Source organism: Phalaenopsis equestris, unplaced genomic scaffold (genome assembly GCF_001263595.1).
Source record: "Phalaenopsis equestris unplaced genomic scaffold, ASM126359v1 Scaffold000761, whole genome shotgun sequence".
Taxonomy (NCBI): domain Eukaryota; kingdom Viridiplantae; phylum Streptophyta; class Magnoliopsida; order Asparagales; family Orchidaceae; genus Phalaenopsis; species Phalaenopsis equestris.
In genome coordinates, this window is record NW_018165201.1 from 4,827,455 (window position 1) to 4,837,213 (window position 9,759).

Genomic DNA, 9,759 nt, shown 5'->3' on the forward strand with positions numbered 1-9,759 from the left:
TTAAACTTCTTGAATATTCCAAAAACCTCTGATTTTTGTTTTAAGAAATACACCCATGTTTTTCGTGAAAAATCATCTATGAAGAGAAGAAAATAGTTGCTCTTACCGAGTGAGTTTGGCTTTATTGGACCACAGACATCTGTATGTATGAGCTCAAGAGGCTTTTGGGCTCTTGAACTTGACTCCCTTGGAAAGCTGTTCCTAAAGTGCTTTTCGAGTAAACATCTTTCACATAATTGATCAGGGTGGTTGATGCAAGGTAATCATCTCACCATCTCTTTCTTTGAAAGCAAATCGAGTCCTCCAAAGTTGAGATGCCCAAATCGAAGATGCCAGAGCCAAGAAGCATCTTTATAACAGGTCTTCAGACATTTGGCAATATCATTTTGAATGTTGAGTGAGAACATTCTATTTTTAGACATTGGCACATTAGCAATTAAGTTACCAATATTGTCTTTTAAGAAGAGAGTATTTTCTTTCAAGTGAATATTATATCCTTTCTCCAAGAGTTGCCCTAAACTCAAGATGTTGCTTTTCATATTCGGCACAAAGTATACATTAGAAATAAATTGATGCTTCCCATTTTTTTGACGGATGAGAATGTTACCTTTGCCTTTCACCTCTATCTTGGACTCATCTCCAAAAGACACGTTGCCGCTTACTGATTCATCAAGCTCTACGAGCATGCTTCGTTTCCCACACATATGGTTGCTTGCACCGGTGTCCAAGTACCATGTACTATCTTCACCTCTTTCATTATCCTTGTATGCTAGAAGTAGAGTACCATCTTCTTCTTTTTTTTCTTCAATGTAGTTGACTCTTTCATTAACTTTGTACTTCGGTGCTCTACATTCTTTCGCATAATGCCCGAACTTGTTACAATTATAACACTTAATTTGAGATGTATCATACCTCGAGTTTGATTGCCCTTGACCACGTCCTCTTGTAGATCTTTCTCCTTTCTCATAGTTATTTTTGGTACTCCATCCTTGCTTGCTAGCATGACCTTGTCCTCGTCCTCTATTGTGGCTTCTAATGTTGTTGAAGCTTTCATCTTTTTGAGTTGGTTGGAGATTCGTCTTGAGAAGTTGTTCGACAATCCCTTCATTCATCTTCTTCTTCTCTTCATGGGCTTGCAATGAACCCAGAAGTTGCTCTATCGTCATGACTTGTAAGTCCTTCGTCTCTTCGATAATAGTTGTGATACTATCAAATTTTGAATCTAACGATCGGAGGATCTTTTCCATAATAGACACATCTTCTAACTTCTCACCATTTCTTTTTAGTTGATTGGAAATGGTAATGACTCTAGAAAAGTAATCGGAGACCAACTCGCCTTCTTTCATATGCAAAACATCAAATTGACTTATTAAAGTTTGAAGTCGCCTTCTCTTCTCCCTTATACGAAACCTCGAGCTTCTTCCATGCTAGTTTGGCCGAATTAGCACTTGAGATCTTCTCAAAACCATCTTCATCTAAAGCTTGATAGATGAGGAAGAGAGTCTTCTTGTCTCTCTTTCGCAAGTCTCGTAAGCTATCTTTTTGCGTTGTGGATAGAGTAGACTCATCACATGGCTCATCGTAGCCTTTCTCCACAACCTCCCAAACGTCATGCACTCCAAGGAGTGCCTTCATCTTGATACTCCAGTTGTCGTAGATATTTTCCTTAAGCATCGGGACTTGGAACGAAACCATGTAACCGTTTGTCATTGCTCTGTAATGGAACCTTTAGGCTCTGATACCACTTTGTTGGAATGGAAAAGCTTTTAGGAAATGACAAAGGCTAAAAACACAACTTATGGAAGAAGCTTCACTCTTATTTATCACCTTTTCTTGGCTTGATACAAACTCAAACACTCCACCCCTATTTATACTAGTGGCACCTCCTAAATTAATGGCTAGGATTGTGCCACCACAATTCCAATCCAATGGTTACAAATAATTCCACACCTATCACACAATAATTCAACACCTACCACACCTACCACACCTACTACACAATAATTTCATACCTACCACATATTCTAGAATAAGCTTATAGAAATTAAGCTTTATTGTTTATATTTCAACAGAAATGTAATGGCCTTCAATGGCAAAGATTTGAGGGCCAACAGCCATAAAATACTTTGTTCCTGTTGGTCTAATGTTTGGTTCTGCTGGAGTCCTTCAAGGGCCTGATCAGAAATTTGTTTTTGGCCTTCCTTGCCTTTTTACCAATGCACAACACTTAATGGCATCAAGATGGGAGACAAAACCTGTACAGCAGCTAGCTTTATAGAAGTTGGTCTTCCATCTAAAGAAATAGGCAGTAACCTTTGTGTTCCACATGGTTCTTCTTAAGTTATTTGGAAGTTAAGTATCTATATAAGGGAAAACAACAGCTTCTAAGATAAGGGTTTTTTTTTCTTGAACTTATTTTTAATAGGCTTTTGGTGCTATATACAAGTGATTGTGTCAGATATAAGACTTATAAAGATGGTATATGAAGAGAGTATTTTTATTTCTTCTATCAGGTATGGTATAAGTATAAAGATAAATTATTATAACTTGGTAACATATCAAAGATAGCAAACAAATTTATGGAGGCTTTAATAACAGGACAAAAACAATGGATTATGAAGGTTTTGATAACATGACAGAAATGGTAGAGAGTTATGGAGCCAATTTAAAACTCAGATAACAGACTAAAATGTTATCAATGATTCAACAAAAATTTGTAAAATTCTTTTTTTTTTTTTCTTGATGAAGTTACTTGTGAGAATAATTATATTTTTGCCTTCACATAGTTTTGACTTAATGAATTATCAAACCGCTATCTTTTAATACTAAACATTTTAGGGCAGCTATGTCCTTAGAAATGTTTAGCCCTTTGGAAAAAAGGGAATCTGAACCCTTGTACCCCCGGCCAGCAGACAATCACATCATATTCTGCTCTAAATGGATGTTCGAGGCCAAACTAACTTCATGTTGATGATACTATTGTTCATTACAAGGCCAAACTTGTTGAAGCTCCGTACCTAACAAATCTCCACCTTAGCGAATATCCAGCCCCTTAGGAGAAGTATATCATGGATATTCTTATGCATCAATGTGGGTTGGGTCACAACGCTTCCGTTGCGCCCTCGCTGATCCTTCAACCCACTAAATTCCAAGAGACTCTAAATTCTTATATTATGAGTCATAACTAACAAAACTTATAACCGAAGGCTCCAATCAACTCCAAGACATAAACTAAATAGAAACCTTTAGCCAAGGAAAATAATATTATCATCAAAATAGAATGCGAGCATTTATTAAGATAAATAAAAATTATTTTCTTATTATAAAATTAAAAAAATAAGTAAGAAAAAGATTCCCAATTATCCTAAGAGAATATTCATTTTTTAAAAAAAATTAAAAGAGAAAAATCATCTAACGGATAGCGTCCATGTCGGATCTGAACAGAGGATGCTAAGTTCTTCCTCCTACGGAATCGAAATTACCGCAATAAATTTGAATTAATTTTTTTAATCTATAAATAATAGAGAATGATATCAGCTCATTCATCGTCCCTTACGTCTGCCACAAAGTTTGTTCATACTTAAAATCTTAGTTTTGTTACTACATTGTCATAATCATGGCGGATGAATGGCGCAACGACGAGAAAGGCATAGAAAAAGCTGCTGTAGGAGGAGAAGGAAGCAGTGAAGAAAAGGAAGCTGTGGAGGAAAAAGAGAACCTGTGTCGGAAAGTATATTTGGACAGATCCAATAAGGATGAAAAAGATTATGTAATCATACATACAGGTCCTCGGGCTGCTGTAGGAGGAGAAGGAAGCAGTAAAGAAAAGGAAGCTGTGGAGGAAAAAGAGAACCTGTGTCGGAAAGTATATTTGGACAGAGTCGATAAGGATGAAGAAGATTATGTAATCTTACATACAGGTCCTCAGGCTTATCTCAGTGAGTTCCAGAACTCAAAAATTTCGGCGCATTATAGTGATCTACAGTTAGTTGAAGAAGCCCTAGAGAGTCTCAAGGGTTTGTGCACTGATTTTGAGATCATGATGATAGGGAGTTCTTGTCCAAGGACTTGTGAGGAGACTTACCAACTGATGTCATCCTTGAGGAACAAAAGAGAACTCATTGAAACTCCACTAAAGGAAGTTGTTCTTCCAACTCTTTTAAAACTCAAAGTCGAAATAGGAAAAATTAAAACTCAAAATTTGACTGCGGTGTCCGATCAGGACCCTCAAAAGTCTTAGAGTGGCCCCACTCTACAGAGGTTCAGATCAGACACCACACACAAATTTGAGTGCGGTGTTCGTACTCAAAAAACGTTCTTAAAATAGAGTAACTAGGTTCCTTACTCATGAATTCCTAAGCTATAGTTATATTTGCGCATGCTTATGCATGTAATAATCTTGGTAATAGTATTGAATAATTCCAGCTTATTAATTTGTGCTGGACTTTAGTTTGTGTTTCATGTATGCATGAAGCTAGCTTATAATTAATGCAAGTTTTATGTCATTTATTTCATCTTTTTTATGTCTATTAATGCAATAAAGTTGCAATGATCAATTATCTTATAGAAATTAAGCATTGAGACCATTAAGCATGAAAAAAAGATTCTTTTTATGAATCAGAACTTGAGTAGAGGAAAAGATTCTGGAAAAGGAAGAACAATTCAGAACACAACATGTTATTTCATGCTCTATCTTGTTCTAATCTTTTGAATTTTATATTTGAAAAAATAAAATAATGCTTTTATTGTTTTGTGAGTTTAAATTTCACATTTTATTTGATTTTTTTGGCTGTAATTGTTTCAGAAACTTAGTATTAAATTCTTCTATGTTGGCATATTTATGTGGTATATATGAGAAGCCAAAAATTAGAAAAAAAAAACAAAGATAGTTCTAACAACATCTCAAGCTAGAGCATGAGATGACAAATATTTATTTATAATGTATTTACAATAGATAGAGCATGAAATAAAAATGAAAAATAATCAATTAATTAAATGTAATTTAAGATTTGAATAAATAATGCACAAGTTATATAAACTTATATCTGATTCAACTAGAATACATTTGGGCTCTATACATAAATACAAATTTGTCCTATATCTATACATGAATTTATTTGTTGATTTCTGTGGGTAGCCTAACTTTATTCATCTAGGGGTTGGTATAAATTTTGATATGGATATTTCCAAAAAAAAAATTCAATAAAATATCTTGACTAAGAAAATTGACAAAAATGAAATTTTGAAGTATAATAAAATAAGAATCATCCATTTAAGTATAGTCAATTTTCTTAATAAAAAAATAATTAAGTATAATTACTTTCTTAGTACTCAATTATGACTGTACATAAATTAACATATGGCAACTAAAAAGAGAAAAACTTCCTGAATTTGTAACTTTGTCATTCTAATGTATATATATATATAGAGGTCATTATACAAGCCTCCAGCCACTTCAAATATGTCTAATACCCTTTTTATCAATATATTAGCTGTGATGTTGTCGAAATTTTAGAAAAATTTTATTAGAAATAAAAATTGCCAAAATTTATCCAAAATGTATTAGGGAAAATACCTCTTTTCAATTTAAATAATCTAGTATAGAATTTTTCCCATTTAAGTAATATTAATGTTATCAAATTTTCTAATCAAAACATGAAATATAAAAAATACATAGTTTCTATATAAAGATCCATTTCATCTTAAAGGAGTAATATAGTATTATATTTCTTTATGAAGAAGCATGATCTTATTTCTAATATATAGAGTGCACTTTAAGCAAAATGTAATAAATTGCATTTATATTATTTCATGCCTATAATGAGAAATGATGTCAATACATAATTTCTTCATATGTTATATTTCTATCATGCATATATACACCATAAAGCTATTGGAAATTTATTCAAAAATAATAATAAATAAAAACTTCCATAGATTTCTCTATGAGTTTTTCCTTTTAAAAAATACTATGGATATATTTAAGAAGAAAAATTAAATTAAATTAAATTGATCTTGCTCTAAATGAAGAGAAATCCAAGAGCTAACCCTAACCTTATTTACCATGATAAAATGAGGAAAATTGAAGGCCAACACATTTAGGCTCTTTGCTCTAAGTAGGCTTACACCTTTTTAATGTCCTTAAACATGTGTGAGGCTTAATATCATTATCATTTGTTCAAGTTCATGCTTAATAAGAGATATTATTTGCATAATTATGATAATGATGGCACATACTTGGTATTTTGCATGAATTGGAGAAACATTCTCCATCAAATGACTATATGCTTTGAAGTTAACATTTGGAAAAGGTTAGTATCTTACCCACTAATAGAGCATTGGTTGTAATGGCACGATCCCCTTTGCAAAATAAAATAGAGAAGTTTTTTTCATCAAAATAATGCTAGAACATCAAAATATACATTATGTAGGGCAAAGTGGAAGGATCAATGTGATTTTTAATCATAACAAAAAAAAAATATGGGTGAGACCATTCCTTCTAAAATTTTCTTTTTCTTAAATCCCCCACGCACCCAATACACCCTCCAATGTTATGGTCAAATTTTTTTTATAGAAAGTGATTGTCCAAGGCTTTTTATTTATTTATTCATGTATTTTTTTTTTTTTTACTTTAAAACACACTTTTAGCGCTCCTCATCTAGTGTTCAAAAAGTGCATCTTTTAATATCAAAGAATAAATTAAAAAAAAAAACTTACTACATCATACTAAGATTGTCGACTTCTTACAATCTAACAAAAATGTGATCTTACCATTGGAAGAAGCATCAAGTGATTGGAGGATGAAGAAAAAGCTTTGAGAAGGAAAGTAGCAATAAAAGTTTTGTTGCAAATTTTGCTAGATTACTATGAAATATCACTTCGTTAGAAATAACATGAATTGTATGTTGTAACTCTATCATAACTACAATTGGCTCTTTCCAAACCAAGAAAAGATTTAGTGCATGACTCCCTAAAATCCACTGGCCAAAGTTATAGGGCATAAAATCGTATATTTTTACAAGAATTAGTCTATCAAATATAAAAGGAACACAAAATACAAGGTGAGTCAACACCAACTAACTTAACTTCTGGAAAGAAAACTCTGGACATGGGGCATATAAATTCTTCCATTAACTTGTTAAGCATGGCTTCAAAACCAAAATCATCAAGAACTGCACCATAATTATTCATTGTATTAGGTCTCATGGTCTTAAATTTAACAGCTGCTGCCCACTTTTCAAAATTGTGAACCTCATATAACAGCAGCTCACAGAAGCTTGGCTGAAGCATTGCAAATGAATATACTCCAGGTGATAGCTCAAACATTATCTTTTTGAAGCCCTCTTTTGTGTTCTCCCTGATTGCTCCAGTAAATGATGGAACAGAAAAGGATGAAGGATGCAAGTTCTATTATTTCTTTGGTGGGCTTCTAAGTTGAGACAAGATGGAAGGAGAACGCTTGTAAGGAAGCAAGAATGAATCATAATCACCAAATTTTGTCCCACAGAAACTCCACCTTCAAATTCTCTGCGAAGATACCACAAGACATGTTGGAGTTTCACATCAATATAGAAAAGGTCGACATCAGGATCGAAGTAGCCATCCTCCTCCTTTCCCAGATTTTCAACCTCCTCAGGCTGGCTGTCAAGAAAAAAGAAAAAAACAGTCATTTTTATTTACTCTGATCCATGATTATACAACATTAGACCAATAACAGCAAGGTTTATTAAACATGTTTGCACTCAAATTTATGTCATTGAAGCCCATTACATTTCTTGCATCTTATACAGAGCTCCACAAAAGCAAATTTCTTCTCATGCATGGCATATATATATATTCGTTAATACCAGAATCAGCCGAACCAGAATGTGTTGCCCTAAAAGGCCACCATAACTTGGCTAAAAAATGTTGCAACCGAGTGTTCATTAGCATCAAAGGAAATGCCTCCAAAGTACCTATTCTCTGGTGAAGAAAGGCATTGGCTAACTCAAAATAAAGCTGACTAATTAAGGCACCATGATATGTTAATGTCTTTAATTTCCTTGTTTTGCATGGTCATTTTGGTCTCATTTTGTAAATAACATTTTTCTTATTAATAATTATTTTTCCTTGAAATGAATATTAGATACAACTTTAAAGAGCTTACGTTGTATATATATTTTTTCTTTTCTTTTCTAAAGGGGAATAAGTAGGCTATATATAAATGCTAAGCATTTGAGCAAAAGGATTTTTAAGCAGAGGATAGAAAGTCTTATATCAACAGTTAGTGATTCATTTGTAATTGATTATAACAGATTTTTAGTTTCTTATCTTATTTTCATCGAGTACTTTTTTTATTCCATGGATATCTTATATTTACTTTGATTTTGGCATATAATTAAAAAGTTAAGCGTTGATTCCATAAAGATGCAAATGGATAAGTTTTTTGCTTGATGCTAAATAAATTATGATTTTTTTCTTTTTTTTTTAATGATACTTGGTATGTATTCTTGGCCTTCATACATATTTCATACAATATATATATATATATAGATGCATTTATATATATATATATATATTATCTAATATACATGTATATCCATTTATATACGTGTGTGTGTGTATACGTGTATAGATAGATATACATGTATGTATGTATATATATATATATATACATGTATGTCTGTATATAGGATATATATGTATGTAAGTATATAGCCTAATTATAAAATAAACGTGAAATCTCTCAGCACAAGCCCACAAAAGGTAAGATCTGAGCTTAAAAGAATAATTATGCACAATTTAACGATAATTGAATCACACATATGCTTAAAATTCAAACGAATTGAGGACGTGACATGACTTATGAAGTTACTTTTGACTTGAAGATGCTATTTTGAAAATCATTGAAAAAAAAATATTGCTTTGCATGCATCTACTTCAAAGGTATGCATAGCTGACTAAATTAAATGTGAATAACTTGTGCATATTTGTATGTGCATCGAAGAGCATGCAATCATATCCTGAAGCACACAAGATATGTGCAAGTTATAAACTTTCCTGACACACATGTGCACTTAACATTATACTAAATGCACGATTGCATGGCTCGAGAATATTGTGGACTAAAGTTGAATTGAATATCATCTACTTTAAAAAGCATGCTGAACTATTAAAACACCGATTTTGCAAATGCTCTGAAAAATGTGTAAATATATAGAATTTACAAAATAAATCTCTTATAATTTAGAATAAAAATACTAAATTATGCACTATCTTTAACGGGTCGTCTTGTCTATAGGACATGATCGTTTAGGACATAATCGTAAGTCCCACTGGCCTAGTCTAACTCTCCTATTAAGAAAAACTAGAGTTGTTGAAGCTAAGTGATACTTAATCAGTCAGATACTTCTCCACATAGGGATTCAAGTCGATAAGATTGACTAATAATTGAATATTAAATTTAAACTCTAGTTCTACATGAAATTTTCAAGAATTTTGTTAAAGTGATTTATCTTAAAAATATATTCTCAATATTATTGTATTTTCTAAAAGAAAATGCAATGATGAGTTAAATCATAGACTTAAGCCTCCATAGACATAAAAGACTCAATAAGACTTGTAATATAACAAATGAGTTTCAACTGTTTAAATGAAATAAATAAAATTCTCTGATCATGACCAAATTGATATAAGATTTCAACTGTTGTTCACTCTCAAAATTAAATTTCTAGTTTTTAATTAGGTTATTTTCAATGGGAATATATATATATCTGGAAA